Source organism: Marmota monax, unplaced genomic scaffold, assembly GCF_021218885.2.
Source record: "Marmota monax isolate L192 unplaced genomic scaffold, Marmota_monax_Labrador192_F-V1.1 WCK01_AAM20220418_F8-fsc00006, whole genome shotgun sequence".
Taxonomy (NCBI): domain Eukaryota; kingdom Metazoa; phylum Chordata; class Mammalia; order Rodentia; family Sciuridae; genus Marmota; species Marmota monax.
The window spans coordinates 13,359,783-13,377,209 of record NW_026693712.1 but is presented as its reverse complement, the minus strand read 5'-3'; the positions used below and the strand labels follow the sequence as shown (position 1 = coordinate 13,377,209).

The 17,427-nt window shown below is 39.0% G+C and overlaps 1 protein-coding gene across 2 annotated transcripts in view; it reads right to left on the bottom strand.

Moving 5' to 3' along the window:
- The window catches only part of Prelid2 (PRELI domain containing 2), an 88,688-nt gene that overhangs the window by 50,325 nt on the left and 20,936 nt on the right, over window positions 1-17,427 (bottom strand). The window lies entirely within an intron of this gene.

Sequence of the window (17,427 nt, the reverse complement as noted above, 5' to 3'; positions counted from 1 at the left end):
TAAACCAAATTCACTGTAAGAACTCCAGAAACCAATTAAGAGTTGGCAGCACCCCAAGTGAGTGAAAAGCCAAGAAAAGCCACATCAAAGCATATAAGAAATTTTTTTGCATTTACTCATGACTGTACCCTCACACCTAGCACAGAATAGCACAATCAGGAGTAAACTTCCAACCCCTCATTTCTCCCTCAGGAGGGAAAAAGAAGAGTTACTTTCTGTCTTTACAGGGTGCTTCCTAAAGGCATGACTAAGTAACTGAATGGAACAACAGTCTACTTTGGATGCCTGGTGGCCACAGCAAACAAAAGCAAACGTGGCAACTCGTTTCAGCACTAGAGACTCTGAAGTACCACAGACAGACACCAAAAGGAACAAGGGATTATGGCCTCTGGATAATATCAGAGGTCTCTTTTTAAGTGAGGAAATACACACAAAAGCCAGGAAGACATATTCTCAGAGAATGCTTGGAAGATTCTTAAAATCTCTAACTTGGCTGATTGTACAGTCTTCTACTGTACAAAGTGAATCCGTAAAGACTGGAAGAGATGAGATGCCCAAATATCAACAAAATTAAAAAAGAACACAATGAAACGAGGAAACATGGTCCAGTATAAGAACCAAATAAATCTCTAGCAGCTGACCCTGAAGAAATACAGATCCAGAAATTACATGAAAAAGAATTTGAAATTATTATCTTAAAATGCTCAGTGTGCTAAAAGAGAACACAGAGAGACAAATAAATGAAATCAGAAAACTGATACATTAACAAAATTACAATATCAACAAAGAGAAACTCAGAAATTCAGGAGTTGAAGAATATAACAACTAAATTGAAAAATTCATTTGAGGGATTCAATAGCAACTTGATCAAGAATCAGCAAACTTGAAGATAGGTCATTCGAAATTATTGAGTCACAGAAGCAAAAGGAAAACAGAATTAAGAAAACTGAGGACAGCCTAATAGACATATGAAATATCATCAAGTGGATCAACTTACATTATGGGAGTCTCAAACACAGACATGAATGAGAAAAAGGCAAAGAAGCTATATGAAGAAATAATGGCCAAGACTTCCCAGATTAGAAAAAGGAAATGGTCATACAAATTCAAAAAGGTTAATAAGTTCCAATTAGCTTATATCCAAAGAGATGCACACCAAGACATAGTATAATCAAACTGTCAAAGGTCACAAAGAAAAAAATATCAAAAACAGCAAGAAAAAAAATCAGCTCATACAGGGAGCTTCCATAGGGTTTTTTTAAAAAATATATTTTAGTTGTAGATGGACACATTTGTATGTGGTATTTGTATGTGGTGCTGAGGATGGAAACCAATGTTCCTACATGTGCTAGGTGAGCACTCCTCCACTGAGCCACAACCCCAGCCCCTATTCATAGGGTTTTCAATGAGTTTTTCTCTTCTTTACAAGCCAGAAGAGAAAAAGATAATACAGTCAGAATGCTGAAAGAGAAAACCACAAACCAAGAATTCAGCAAAACTACCCTTCAAAAATGAAAGAGAAATTAAGACTTTCCCAAATACACAAAAGCCCCATGTATTCATCACCACTAGAGATTTGGATTACACTTACTTTCACCTCATTCATTCATTTGTTCAACACATTGACTGTGTGGCTTCTATATGCTAAGCTTTATACTAAGTTCTAGAGGCCATAGTGAAGGAAATGGCAGCTGTTCTCCAGGATCTCACTGTTTAGCAGAAAATATGAAAAGATGTTGTGGGCAAGGGTCAGCAAACAAGCAAAGCATTCCATCAGAGGAAAACCACAAGGACCGAGGCAAGGGGGCGTGAAGTTTCAAGAACCACAGATGTTTGAGGACTTCATAAATCCTTCCCATAATCTTCCCATAAAGGACTAGAGCAAAAGGTAAATATGGGAAATGTTAACAGATGAAGCTGAAAGGATGAGTGGAAATCATATTGAAATGGTGTTTGGCTGAGGAGTTATCCTGAAGGTAACAGGGACTTCTCTTCTTTGTTCACCAAGTAATAGACACAGATGAACAGTTACATGTGCACCAATGACTAAAAAGCTAGTTGTCACTCCTTAATACTTTCAATCTCCTATTCCCCATCTTCAACACAGTGCTTATACTCGAGTTCAATGAACATTTGTTAAATTCATTGATTTAATTAATATCTTTTTAATCAAAAATACTCAACAAAGAAAGTATTCTCCCTACCTTCTTACATCCCTATAAAAAATGAGAGCCAGGTCTCCAGTAGGTGGGTCTACATATTTCTACTCATTTAGGGATGCATGTTTACATAAGCACAGGTTCTGATACACCAAAAAAAAAAAAAAAAATACATATGAGAAGATAATGAATCCAACAAGTTGTGAATTTAGCAAAAGAGCTATTATAACCCCTTAAACCAGACCTTCTAATATCAATAGTCTATATACTGAAATCGTACAAATACAAAAAGTCTTTGAATTTCTCTCTCACTTCATCCTTCCCTCCCCATTTACTATTACATGCACACAAGTACACACACACACACACAGAGTTATCCCATCCAATCTGACATAAATGCCTTCACTCTAAGCAGCTTCTTAGATTTAAACTTATTTAAAATGATTTGCTCATGTATAACTATATCCTTGTGACACTAATCTTCCCCCTCTTTATTCTGGATTAGTCAGAGTAGAATTTTACAGTGATTCTAATATTTAAAAATGAAAAGTTGAGCAGACTCACTCTCTCGGGAAAGATGAACTCTTCAGTCCTCAAGACAAGCGTAGGTGAGGGATTAATAAAAAGTCTCTCTTACATCATATTCTAACCAATATTTCTTCCTGCCACTTTTGGGAGAAGTAAGTCCTTAGAAAAGCACTCTCAGGGTTTGTCCACATATCAGAGAATAACAGGGCAGTAAAGCGGGGTCATACCCTTGCCATCAATGAGAAGAGAGTTTATCCTATTACATTTTAAGACTGTCAAAGAAGAAAATGTTGCTTTCTCCCTCAATAACTCATTGACAAAGCACATTGGACATTTTCTTCTTACTACATAGAGCTAACCCAAATCTCTCTCAGTAGCATTAGCCTCCATGAAAGTTTCTATGCAAAACACAGCAGTTTACATGACATACAGTTTAATTTTATCTCTGTAAAAGAAAGAGAGAGAGAAATGAATGATGGAGGGATGCAGGGATAGATAGATGAATGGATAGAGCTGAAATTCCAGTGAACAGAACCTGTAGGCATTAGAAAGATAGGTGCAATTTATTTATAGGTGTTCAGTTTCTTTCAGTTGTTTACAAGTTTTCTATAATAAATATGTATTACTCTGGCAATTAAAAAATAAACAGTTAAGGTCTTGCACATCATTTTTATAAATAAAACATTGCTTCTTAAAAGGGTCTGTGCTACCAAGCACCATTTTCAGCAAAACTACACACTAAGTTTCAGCTTGCCTTTCATTTAAAAATCTCCTTAAATCACCTCTTGGCTTTCATGTCCCCACACTATGTAATCTCAGCTCTTTGTGCCTTTTGTCCTAAGACTGTTCTTCCCACCCACACTTGAAGTATATCGTACTTCACTCAAGAGACATGAGGATAAGTCGGGTTTCCCTGCGCCTCTCTTTCATCTCTGTTAATCCTGAAGGGAGAATGGCACTGCATTTATGCTGTTACATACACAGGGAGACTCCTCTTCATAGTTACTGTCTTCGTCAGCTTTTTTCACTGCTGTGACTAGAGGACCCAATCAGAACCATTGCAGAGGGGAAAAAGTTTGAGGGTTCACGGTTTCAGAGGGCTTGGTCCCCAGAAGGCCAGCTCTATTCCTCGGGGCTCGAGGTGAGGCTGAACATCATGGCAGGAGAGTATAGCAAAGGGAAGCAGCTCATACGGTGATCAGAAAAGGAAAGACTTCACTCTCCATATACAAATATAAACCCCATAGCCATGCCCTCCAGGAGCCTTGTCCTCCAGCCACACCCCACCAAGCCTCCAGTTACCGCTCATCAGGGATTGATTCACTGATTAGGTTAAGCCTATAACCCAATCATTTCTCCTCCAAACCTTCTTGCATTGTCTCACACATGAGCTTTTGGGGGACACGTCATATCTGAACCATAATACTAACTGTGTATATTAGGTACTAGATAAAGTGTTATCTTCAGAGATTGTTATGCTATGAAAATCATTTTCTCTCTTTATACATTAAAAAAAAAACCTTTGGGAAAGAGAAGTTAAATAACTCATCTAGAATCATATAGCTTCATGATGTGCAGATTCATTATTGATCACCTCAAAACCTGACTGCTCCTCTGATCTCTGCTAATGACACATCCATCCTCCTGGACTATGAGATTAGAAACCTCAATATGTCTTATGGTTCTCTCTATATATAATCAATCCAAATATCCAATCAGTCACCAGATTGTGTTTATGTTACTCCTAATGACCCTCACTAATCCATGCACTCTTCCCCTTACTGCAGCTCCTTCCTGGTCTAGCACAGCACATTCTTCTCTAGAAAGAACCACAGCAACTGCCTCCGACTGGGATCCTTTTCTCCAGCATGGAGACCCTATGCTCTACACTGCCCAAAGTCAGCTTTCTAAGCACATAGTGGTCATGTCACTGCCGGTTCGCTAAGCAGACACAGCAAACAGCCTGCACACTCAGACTTAGTTCATGGAACTTATCCAGATTGTTGCATGTAGCTATTGTTTGTTCATTTTCATTGTTGCATAGTATTCAATTGTCTGAAAACACTCCAAATTATTTAATGACTAATGAAAATGTCATTTAGATGAACCCATTTAGAGCTATTATCAACAGTGCTGTTATGAAAATACAGTGTATCTAGGTATAAATACCCAAATGACTGTAGAGTATCCAGCAAATATCTGGGCCATAGGATATGCACAATTTCAACTTTTCAACAGCCAAATGTTTTTCAAAATTGCTGTATCTAATTTTTTCTTCATTACGTCCTCAATCTAATTGCAATGACTAGCATAGGGTAGAAAATCAATGCCCATAGGAAGGAAAGGCTGGAGATGAGGAGGCAGGGTAGGGAAGAGGAAGAGAAGAAGCAAAAGAAGAGAAGACATTCATGGGACATCTCAATGCTTCTGTCAGGAAGTAAACCAAATGTCTCAGAAGTTCCACCTCCTAGATCAGCAGGGGGCAGCCTGCACCAGACTGAGGGATAAGCCACCCACAGCATGTGAGGCTTGCTCACTCCCACAAGCAGGGCCTGTATGAGAGTTGCACCTAGTGCTTTACCCACTCAAAACATATAACTCAACACAGAACACACTGGAATCGTGACAGAGAAAGCACCACTCCAATCTGGAAACAGCTTTGTGAAAATGGATGGCAATTTATACAATCAGTGTCCACTGAGGTCATTTAAATATTTTTTTTCCTTCTGAATTTGATAAAATAAAAAAGTTCAGGGGAAATATGGATCAGGAATCAATCCCTAGAGCATGCAGCTACCAGCTCTGAATGCTCAAAATGGCAGTTTCTGAAAAAGCAACAACTCTTAATGAGATCCTGTCTCTGAATTATTGACCAGGTAGATATGGCAAATCTCGCCTAATTGTTTTCATGATGGGAATTTAATTAAAGTGTCTTTGAGGGGAGGGAATATGTTCCACAGATATTCTTGCTGTGATGACATCTCAGCTCTAATCATGGTGTTCAGGGCCTTCTCCTGTAACCACAGTGACAGGGTGCCCCCAAAGGAAACGCAGTGTCTTCAGGTCACTTCAGGCCTGCTCACTCCCTCTGTACAGTTCCCTGGGGCTGACACTGCAGTGGAGCCTGCCTGGCTCCTATCTGCACCCCCCACGCTGTCAGGCTAAACCCAGTTCTAAAGCTGCTTCCTCAGAGAACCAATGACATTTACAGAGCGCTAGAGAAATGCTGTGCAATTTTTAGTCCTGACATATAAGTTAATACTATATTTACAAATAAAATATAAATAAATATTCCCTGTATAATACATGCTCTGTATGCACATATGTGTATGGAGATAGATAATAGATGATAACAGATTCATAGATAGATAGATATAGTAGAATGAACTACAGAACAATGATTAAGGGTGTGGTTTCTGGAATTAGACCACTTGGATTCACATCTTATATTTCTTACCCACACAGGTAAGTTCCTGAAGCTCTGTGAAGCTTGCTCTCCTTTTTAAAATGGGTTAATACATATTTCATAATTTGTCCCAAGGTTGAAAAAGGTAATCAGTGTAAAGCACTCAAGGTATATGTGTAAGCACTCAACAAATGTTAGTAAACAATACTAACACTACTAATCTTGGTAATAATCTTATTCTATCATCATCCCCATTATTGTTCCCATTTATAGTAAGAGAAACACAGAGGCTGAGAAGTTAAATGCCTACAGTTCAAATCCAGTTCCAGAGAACTCCAATCTGCTTATACTTCAGTAACTTTTCAGTGGCCCTCAATCACCATGAACCACTTATCAACAAAGGCAATGACAGGCCCTGCAATTCTGGGAACCCTCCCATTGTCCCAGCCTCCTCCCCAACCCCAATGCCACCATATCATGCTCAAACACTGAGAGACTGTGAGACCACACACCTGCCCCAGCTCTAACCTGCTCTCCTGGAGTCTGTTCCCACTGAGCTGGTTTTTTTTTTTTTCCAGTGCCAAGGACAGAACCCAGGGCCTTACACATGCTAGGCAAGTGATCTACCACTGAGCCACATCCCCAGCCTTGAGTTGATCTTTTAACCCATGGAGGATTCATGGGTATCCATCTAATTGTTAAAAGTGAACATTTGGTTTATTCCTTAGTGTTACCATAACACTAAGGAACCTCAGAAGCCCAGCAATTTAGGACAGGTATATATTTTAGGTTGTCTTGTTCCATCTCTTAAAATGTCGTATTTAAGAATTGATAATAATAACCATTAACACTTTTTAATAGCCTATCATTGTAAAGCACTGTATTAAGTATTTTATAAATATGCATTTCAGTTAATTCTCACAATTTTGTGAGATAGATAATATTAAGCTCATTTTGCAAGTGAAAAAAACAGAGGTTCAAGGAAGCAAACTTGATTAAGGTCACACAAAAGTAAATGGCAAGGCCACTACTTGAATCCCCAGTTAACCAGAACCCATGTCCTTTCCCATAATTCTAGTACCTATAAAAATGTCTATTCAAAGAAAATTTACTGGCATCCTTAGCTGATGGGCAAAGATTCAAAACATACAACGGTTTGTGAACTGGCCCAACTGGAAGCTTATCCCTAGATATCAGGCTGTGAAGGCATCCCACTCAGGGTAGTATTTGTGAGAAGGTGGTCACAAAGGGCTCAGCATTTAGAATGGCCATACACTTGGTTGAATACTCTGATGTCACTGTCTTGAAATGTAGGGGCTCTGCATTGTCATCTTGCACTGCGCCCCACAATTACATATCATGCTCTTGATACTATTTCAAGTACAGATCTATACAACATTGAGAAGGGCCATGCCCCTGGGGAGTTTTCTGGGATGCTTAGGAGCATGTGCTTCAGTTTGGCAACATCTAATGAAAGTCTCAAAATCCTTGAACCCTTAGGATCTACTTCTAATAATACCATATTTCACCACATAATCATTACCACCACATTAACATGTATTCCTGAGTATTCCAAGTATTCTAATCTTCACCAAGGATAGTTTACTAATACATAATTTTTAAGTAATATCAGTACAATAAAAATAACTTTGCATAATGGTCTCACCCCACTCTTTTGCAAAAGAAAAAAAAATTGGCAAAAAAAAAAAACCTGCCATGATTATGTGGTAAAATATGGTATGTACTTAAGGAACTGAACAGACACTTCTCAGAAGATATACAATCAATCAACAAATATATGAAAAAAATTAGTCAATATCTCTAGCAGTTAGAGAAATGCAAATCAAAACTACTCTAAGATTTCATCTCACTCCAGTCACAATGGCAGCTATCAAGAATACAAGCAACAATAATTGTTGGCGAGGATGCAGGGAAAAAGGTATTCATACATTGCTGGTGGGATTGCAAATTGGTGCAACTAATCTGGAAAGCAGTATGGAGATTCCTTAGAAAACTTGGAATGGAACCACCATTTGACCCAGCTATCCCACTCCTTGGTCTATACTCAAAGGACTTAAAAACAGCATACTATAGTAACACAGCCACATCAATGTTTATAGCAGCTCAATTCACAACAGCTAAACTGTAGAAGCAACCTAGATGCCCTTCAACAGAGATGAATGGATAAAGAAGCTGATATATATATATTACTCAGCATTAAAAGAGAATAAAATTATGGCATTTGCAGGTAAATGGATGGAGTTGGAGAATATAATGCTAAACGAAGTATGCCAATCCCCAAAAAAACCAAAAGCCAAATGTTCTCTCTGATAAGTGGATGTTGATCCATAAGGGGGGAGAATGGGAGGAATGGAGGAACTTTGGATAGGGCAAAAGGGTGGGAGGGGAAGGGAGAGGGCTTGGATGTAGGTAAAATGGTGGAATGAGATGAACATTAATACCCTAGGTACATGTATAATTGCACAAATGGTGCGACTCTACATCATGTACAACCAGAGAAATGAAAATTTGTGCTCCATTGTGTACAATGAAATGATATGCATTCTGCTGTCATGTATAACTAATTAGAAAAAAATTTTTTAAATATTAATATAAAATATATATATGGTATGTCCTAAGAAAATAATCTTAGATGATGGCTTACATCAATCTATAAAGAGATTCATCACATCATTTTATATAGGAGCAAATGCTCAATAACTAGAATACTTAATAATTTTATACAATGAATATATCTGATAAATAAATAAACTACAGACACGGAGGAATATGCCTGTAATCCCAGGAATTTGGGAGACTAAAGCAGTAAGATTGCAAGTTTGAGACCAGCCTCAGCAACTTAGTGAGACCCTGTCTCAAAATTAAAAATAGAGCTGGGAAGTAGCTCAGTAGTTAAGCACTCCGGGGTTCAATCCCTGGTGCCAAAAAAAATAAAAATAAATAAATAAATAAAAATTACAAAGTGCTGGGACTGTAGCTCAGTGGTACAGTACCCCTGAGTTCAATCCCCAGTACCACAAAAATATAAATAAATAAAGTTAGTCCCAAAAGTAGTGTGAAGTTAATGTAAAAGCTGGAATACTGTGTACAGTACAACTCCACGTTTGTATGTTTGGATGATTTTTCCGCAGAATGAGTAAATAATCTGCAGCAACTACAGACCACTCACACAAAGGAACGCCACGCAGCAACAGAAAAGGAGCAAATTACTGACACACCCAAGGTGCTGCTCCCAGACACAACACTAAGTGAACAAAACAGGCTGAACAAAATGTAGGATTCTACTGGAAATGAAGAGCAACAACAAGCAGAGCTAACCTATAAGGATGGAGGTCAAAATATCTGTTTCCTCTGGGGTAACTGGCTAGGAAGGAAACAGAGCCAAAGAGGGCATGAGCATGTCCTGGTTTTTTCTTACAAGTATTTTGTAACTATTCTGCAATGAACATGCAATCAAAACCTGTGAAAAATATGAAAAGTTATTTAAAATATTTAATGGAGAATTTTTGGAGTAGCATCCATCCCAACTAGACCTAAGTGAGGCTGGAAGGTTTTCCCTCTCTTCACACAAGAGGCTGCTGAATCCCTCCAGAGCTAAAGGGAAAATCAAACTGAACTATCAACAAAACTCCTCTTGATGCCACACCCTCTCGAAGTCAGGCATGCATGAACTGGAGAAGCCTCCACCTGAGCTCAGAAGACACGTCAAAATATACTCACAAGTGCAAACCTGGAATGTGAACTTGGCTTGTCAGTTTTCTTCTCCATCTCTTTACTTAACTACCAGTATCAGTTCTGATGGCAGTCATGCTCCCAGGTGGCATGCACAGACTGACAGAGGAGGTGGAGCCATCTCCAGATTTCTCTCTATTGTCTCAAAATGTTTAGGTTGACCAAGTATTACAGGTGGCACACACCTGTAATCCCAGCAACTTGGAAGGCTGCAGGGAGGAGGACTGCAAGTTCAAAGCTGGCCTCTGCAAATTAGTGAGGCCCTAAGCAATTTAGTGAGACTCTGTCTCAAAAAATGCAAAGAGCTAGGGATGTGGCTCAGTGAGTAAGCACCCCTGGGTTCAATCCCCGGTACCAAAACAAAACAACAACAACAATAAAGAAAAAAAATTAGCTAGCATGTCTGCTCTGTAAGAGCAAAGAATGTCACACAATTTTGACATTACTCAGACCCCCTTAAGTCTCCCTCCCTCATCTCTTACTTCCATTGATCGTTCCTCTAATATACATTCAACAAGGCCCTCACCTGAATTTTGCTAAACTTTTCAGCATAGCATTCCTGCTGAGAAGTGTTTGCTGTTTGCTGGAGAGCCAGATTATCAACGGGTCATGCTTTATAAGATTAACAAGAACTTTGCAAAAAAATGGAGTTCTCGAAGGCATGCCAGTTGAGGTTTGCTTATCACTAGGACCTCAGGATACTGACTAGTTATCACAAGTTTCCAAATCTAGCTAGAGCTTCACCTGGAGCCAGCCCTGATTACAAAACTAGAAGCACCATGATGCATCTACATTTGAATCTGCCCGAACCTTGGACTAATAGAACTCCAAACCAAAAGTCAAAGGAAAATGAAAAAAAATCAATAGTCATCCACTATGATATTTCAAAAGCTCTTCCTCATAAATGCTATAGAATGCTTTCTTGGCAAAACAACATTGTTTTCAGCTCAGTCACCACTTCCCTTTTCAAATTAAAAAAAAAAAAAAGGCTTACTCCACTTTCCAAAGGTAGTGCCTTTAAAAAGCCATCTCATTTTGAAAACAACATTTATTCACCATTAGTTCCAATAACAACTTACATTTATTTCGTGTTTTATGCTCTCCAAGCATAGAGCATTTGGTTTATTATCTTATTAAATCTTCACATCGCTCTGGAAGGGAGCTGAAGCCAACTCTTCCCAGGCCCAAAGAGCCCAGAGATGACCAAGGAGAAATTAGGATTGCAAAAGGGATGCCAGCTTATCACTATAGGTCTGCTTATCACTAGGACCACGGGATACTGACTAGTTAGCAGATGTTTCCAAATCTCACTACGCAGCAGGTTCACTGGGAGCAGCTCTTTGGCCCCTGCCCCCATGTTACTGCCTCAGGGCTACTTCTGCATGGCATAGCCCACCAAATTGTATCAGGGCTTCCCAATTTGCACTTACCCTTGGTCCAGTCCCATCCCTTTTCCCTTCCCTCCTTTCATTCCCATTTCAGCCCAGAAGGAGTGCCATCTGAATCCCCATGAGCTTTCCTCATTCATTTGACAAAGGGCTGTGAACCAAAGGCTGGGCCTGGGAAGAGTTGGCTTCAGCTCCAGCAGAGAACTGTGACCTCAGGGCACAACCACCAGATGCTAAGTACAGGATAGAAAACCAAAGAAGGCCCTGATTATGGGAACACAAACATCAAAAGGCAAATGGGCATCTTTTGGAGGACAGACTTGTGGAGCCAAAAATAAGGCTCCAGCCCAGATGTCAATGTGCACACAGGGCTTGCTGCTTTGCTAGTCACAGTTGTGGTGTGTTCAACTAACTGTTCCGTCACCCACTGGTGTACTGAAAATCAAGGTCAATGTGAGCATAGGGAGGCATGTTTGGGGACAAATAACAGTGGCATTTATTCGGGCTGTTAGATAACTATACCCTCAAACTCTTTAGCGCCAGTATCGTGGCTTACAAATATACCCAAGTAAAGTCAGCAGAACCAGAGAATTTTAATACTTCAGCAAAAGCAAGTTGGAGGTCAATCAGAAAGGTCAACACCTAGAGAAATAAAGAAGAAAAAGACTCAAGACAGGAAAAAAGATAGATACACAAAGAAAAATGCCCCCAAATTTGCCCTTGAAACATGTGAATTATACAATCTGCAATTTATAAGAAAATGACTTGAGACTTGTGATGTTTTAATCCAGCAATTCACAATTAAAAAATTCAAAAGAGTTACAAACCTATATATTACAATGAAAAATATTCATTTGAGTAACTTCCCTAATAATGAAAACTTATTGAACTAAAAACAGCTGTTCATCCGATTAGCTTAATCTGTTTGTAAAATGTGATATGGGGTTTTATGTTTATTTTACTATATTCCAGGAGGAATTTCATTGGTAAATTTGTAAATGTGGAACCAACATATCAGAGGGATCTACTCAATGTTATTAACACACACTCTTCTTTCAAGAAGACCACCAAAGAAAAAGCAGATGTCCTCAGACATGGACAGGTGAAGACGTGGCCATAGGGAAGCTACACTGAGTGTGGAAAGATGATCTTATTACACAAAAGCAAAAAGACACACGAAAACAACAGCTTTGCAACATCATGAACAGAGAGGAAGACTCCACTCATGGTGATACTAGAAGAGACAAGAAAAGCCTCTATGTGGTTAAAAAAAAACATACAGCTACGGTGAGAGGGCAAAGACCAGGAAAACACCTTTACACAAAGATGATTAACTTTTAGAATTACATTACTTGGGCAAAATGTCAATTACCAAAATCAAATCAAAAGCACAATAATAATATTCCACATAGTATAATAAAAAAAAAATCTATTACCAGGAAGAGAAGAATAAGAACCCAAACAGACAAATACATGTTAAAGAACAGATGCAAAGAGAAGATATTATGAAATTAAAAAGCCTATCTCAAGCCTGGCTTGGTGGCACATGCCTGTAATCTCAGAGCTTCAGGAAGCTGAGGCAGGAGGATCATGAGTTCAAAGCCAGTCTCAGCAACTTAGTGAGACCCTGTCTTTAATAAAATAAATAAATGAAAATAAATTTTAAAATGGGCTGGAATGTGGCTCTGTGGCTGAATCCTGGTAGGTACAAACTCTGGTACTGGGAAAAAATAAAAATAAAAAAGCTTATCTCAAAAGTTTCAGTGGGAAGAAACTATAACTTTCTCCTAAAAAAAAAAAAAAAAAAATACATTCTATTCTCCATTTTCCGAGGTAAAAGCCTGGATCTTACTCTACCTAACAAATAAAGCACATTCTCAGAAAAGTTGACTTTAAATTTTATTCTTAGACTTCAGATTAAGATTCACTTTTCTATTTTCTGATTTGGTCCCAGTGTCCTAAGGCAAAGCAGAGTTTCAGCCTGGAGACCCTCAAGTCATTCATCAAAGCAACCTGTGTGGCAACCCAGAAGCTGCAACCACCAGTCACTGTAGGAACCAAAAAAAGAACCAGAAATACAAAGGACTTCTGCCAAATGCTTGCATTAGCCCCTGAATACTATTCTCTCCAGGGCTTAAATTCCACCTCTCCAGGGCTTAAATAGAAGGTTCCTACTCCCATGAGTCTTGAATTGGAAGTTCACAATACCTGTGGAGACACAGTGTATTGAGGAAATGCAAAATTCTCAATATAAAGTATGTTCTGGTGGTATAATGATAAATAATTATAAGCACCGCTTCTAGTTAACAAATGAATACTGGGGATTAGAATCACAGTCACAGGAATTTTTAAGATTCTGATGTTAACGACAGCAAAAGTAATAATATCAGACATTGACATTTACTGTCTCCCAAGGGCTGGTTGGTGCTACTGCAAGCTCACAACCATACTCTGAGGTAGGGATATTATGCCCATCATACAGCTGAGGAAACTGAGGCATGAAGGAGCAAAGTAAACTATGCAAGGCCTTGCAATATTTTCAGAGGTGGGATTCTAACTCAAGGACCTAGTCAGTTACTGGGACACATGAGACCTTGCACAGGCCTAGGTGAGCCAGGCTGACTGTGTGAATAAAGCAGATCAGTAAACACTGTAATCAATGAGCCAGACATAGGAAAAACAAGGGACCGTGAAAACTGCCTACTTCTTTCTGGCTCTCCAATTTGAGTAGCCTGATCACTGATACAGAGATGTCCCTGTCATTTGTAGTAATGAGTTTCTGTTACTTCCAAAGCAAAACAAAGACAATGGGTACCACTGAAGAGAAAAGAGGGATAGAAAGAAAGGCATGCAGTGCTCCTTCTTCTACACTCCAGTTACTCTTCCACTAAGTCCATGTCCTGCAGAGGGCACTGACCTCACCCCAGCCCTGAGGGCAGATCCTGACTGGCCAGGGCCTCTTTGGCCACAGCAATCCTCTGATCACTTGTATTGGTGGTGGGGGCGGGGGATCTAAATGGACTTAGTTGGTCTTGAGGGAAAGGTCTTTTCCCATGTGTTAGGAGACAGGTTCTCTCCCTCTCACAGTTCTATTCCTCTAATGTGGGCAAAGAAGCAAAGAAGCATGCTGACAGCAGCTTCAACAGGAATCCAAATTGGGGGGGGGGGGGGAGCATGTATCATTTTTTCCAAAATTAGAATGACTATTTTAAATTTTTAAGCATACACACACAGAGGAGTAGTATAAGGAAAGGTAGAGCCAAAAGAATAAAAGTATGCAAATACAGCCCACTTAGTTCTGAGCTAAAACGGTTCCTGGCTGAGAGGAAAGGCATGATAGTTGTCAACAGCAGATTCTGAAGCCAAAGAGCCCAGGTTTGATTCTGACACTTACTAGCCATCTTACCCTGAATAAGGTACTAACTTCTCTAAGCCTGAGTGTATAAAATAGGGACAATAAGAGTTCAAACCTGGGAGTCATTATGAATTTTAAATGAATTGATATATTTAAACCTACTGTATACAAACATACACACACCTCTTAGAACAGTACCAGGCATATAGTAAAACATAAGTAATGGAGGGCTGCTACTGTCTTGAGTCATGGCTTCTGTTATTTGCAGCAAAAGGCAACCTACTTCGTCCAGGAAAAGTGATAGAGTAAGTACCAGAGGAGCTCTCTGAGGCACAGTGACAACCTGGGCTCTGGAAGAGTTAGACAAATAAAAAATAGCACATCACTCTACCTTCCAAAAAAGATGGAAATTCCATTCCATAAAAACTACAGTGGGAAAAATTTCAAATAAAGTTAGCAGAGGAAGAAAGCACATTAAAAATATCCAATTGTGCCAGGCTTGGTGGCATACATGGGTAATCCTAGAGGCTGAAGCAGGAGGATCTCAAGTTCAAGGCCAGCCTGGGCAACTTAATGAGACCTGTCTCAAAATAAAATTTTAGGAAAAAAAAAGGGGGGGCGGGGGCTGGGAAGTATCTCAGTGGTAGAGTACTTGTCTAGAAATGCACGAGACCCTGCATCAATCCCCAGGTCCACAAAAAAGTAAGAGTGGGAGCACTATCTAGTTGTCTGAGAAAACAGATGGGAAAATGACCAATGTAGCTCTTGTCAGAAAACAAATGTCACAACTGTGGAGACTTCAGTGGGAAGCCAAAATAAGATCTCTGTGAAGAGACAAAGAGCAAGCCTAGTCAGATGTACAGGAAACCGATTTCAAGCCCATCTCTGAATTGAGCTAGTAGGCCATGAACAGGGACGGTAACATCTGGTTTCTTGCCACCCATCCACACCTGCTAACCAGCATACAGCTTGAAAGTCTAATTTTAGGTTCAGCAGCCATGACAAATTTGGGTATTTTTCTTCCCCCTTTGAAAAAACTGTCCATATTTCATTTTCAGTGTACATTGGCTGGTCATTACTCTCACGTCCTCTGGCAAAGGAGGGAAGCAAAAATAATAACATGTCTTTCTTCTTTGACTTCCTCCCCACTCCCAGACTACCCACTCATTTAGAATGCCCGCCTAAATGCCTCTAAATCCACATCAAAAGCTAAGAAAACATACTCTAGAGTCTGGTTCAGAGCTTTCTACACAGCTGCCCTTACTCAGAAGCCTTCATGTGGCCACTTGTTGATGAAGGACAAAACCCATTCTCCAGACCTGGGATCCAAAGAACTCTGTGGTCTCAGATAAACCCACCTTTTGTAAATTCCCATATTCCTTCCTCAACCCTTCACTTGAGGTGAACTCTGTACCTGGATTCACATCTTGCCTCAGGTTTACTAACTGTATCACCTTGACCAAGTTATTTAAACTAAGCCTCAAAAGCTACACATGAAGGATCTAGCTTAGACCTTGATGTCATACTAGGTGTGGATAAGTATGAGTCTTCTATGTGGATGGTATAAAATATAGTGTTTTGGAGTGGATCAGGTCATAATAGACGAAAGAAAAAAGGTGTTAATTGATCAAAACTTTTTATAGGTCAGACCATAAGTACCAAAATAAAAAATGCACATAACCTTGACCTGGAAACTCCATTTTGCTCAATCTACCTTAAAAGGTGATTAAGTGTAAAAACTACAGACTCTGGAGATTTTCATTACAGCACTGTTTGTGATATCTAAAAAAATTCATTTACAAAAAGCTTAAGTGTCAATTAGGAATGGACCAAGAAAATTATATAAACAGATAACTAACTCTAGGTAAAGAGTATTGTTTTTTTCTTTTTGTTCCCAGAATTGGTCAATATTTTCTATCATTTTTTCCAAAATTAGAATGACTATTTTAAATATTTAATCATACACACACAAAGAACCTGGCACAGTGGTACATGCCTGTGATCCTAGTTACTGGGAAGGTTTAGAAAGGAAACAAGTTCAAGGCCAGCCTGGGCAACTTAGTGAAACTCTGTCTCAAATAAAATTAAACGTAAGTGTGCACACACAAAGATATACACACACACACACACACACACACACACACAGAGAGAGGAAAAAGTTCCTAAAAGATGCTTTTAATGGATTCTCAGGAATAATTACCATTTTACTCTAGTGAATAAAGGTTCAGTTCAGCTTTTAAGACTAGCCAATAGCCCAAATGCCTGCAAAAATCAAGGCTAAAATAGAATGGATGAAATGGAAGACTTTTTTTGCATAAAATCAAACAACTCCATTCTTTTACAATTTCTACAAACTGAGAAAAGAGTTCTATTCTCTGTTACAGCCTTTACACTAAATCCCAACCATCTATGTCCTATGTGAGCTCTTGCCATGAGAGAAACTAAGAAATAAAAACCAGGGGTATTTCAGAGCAAATCCACCTGTGACGCTAATAAGACCTGACATTCTCATTCATCCAGTGGGCTGCTGGAATATCCTAGAATTATCATTCTATGTCTAAAAGCTATGGGAGCAGTAATGATTTGGAAAAGTGCTGGACTTGTAAGAATGGATTTTAGATTTGGGCATTTTAGTTATAAATTTGGGCTTGAGGGCTATACTCTTTCCATGAAAAGGTGCATAACAAAAAAAAAAAAATCAAACCATACAGAATAACAAAAACACAGTAAGTTATCTCCTGAAATCATAATTCACAGCAATAATTATTAAAATTTATTGCTTGTGACATTTTACTTTTGTTTTTAAACTGATTTCCAAGGAATTAATTATTTCTTACC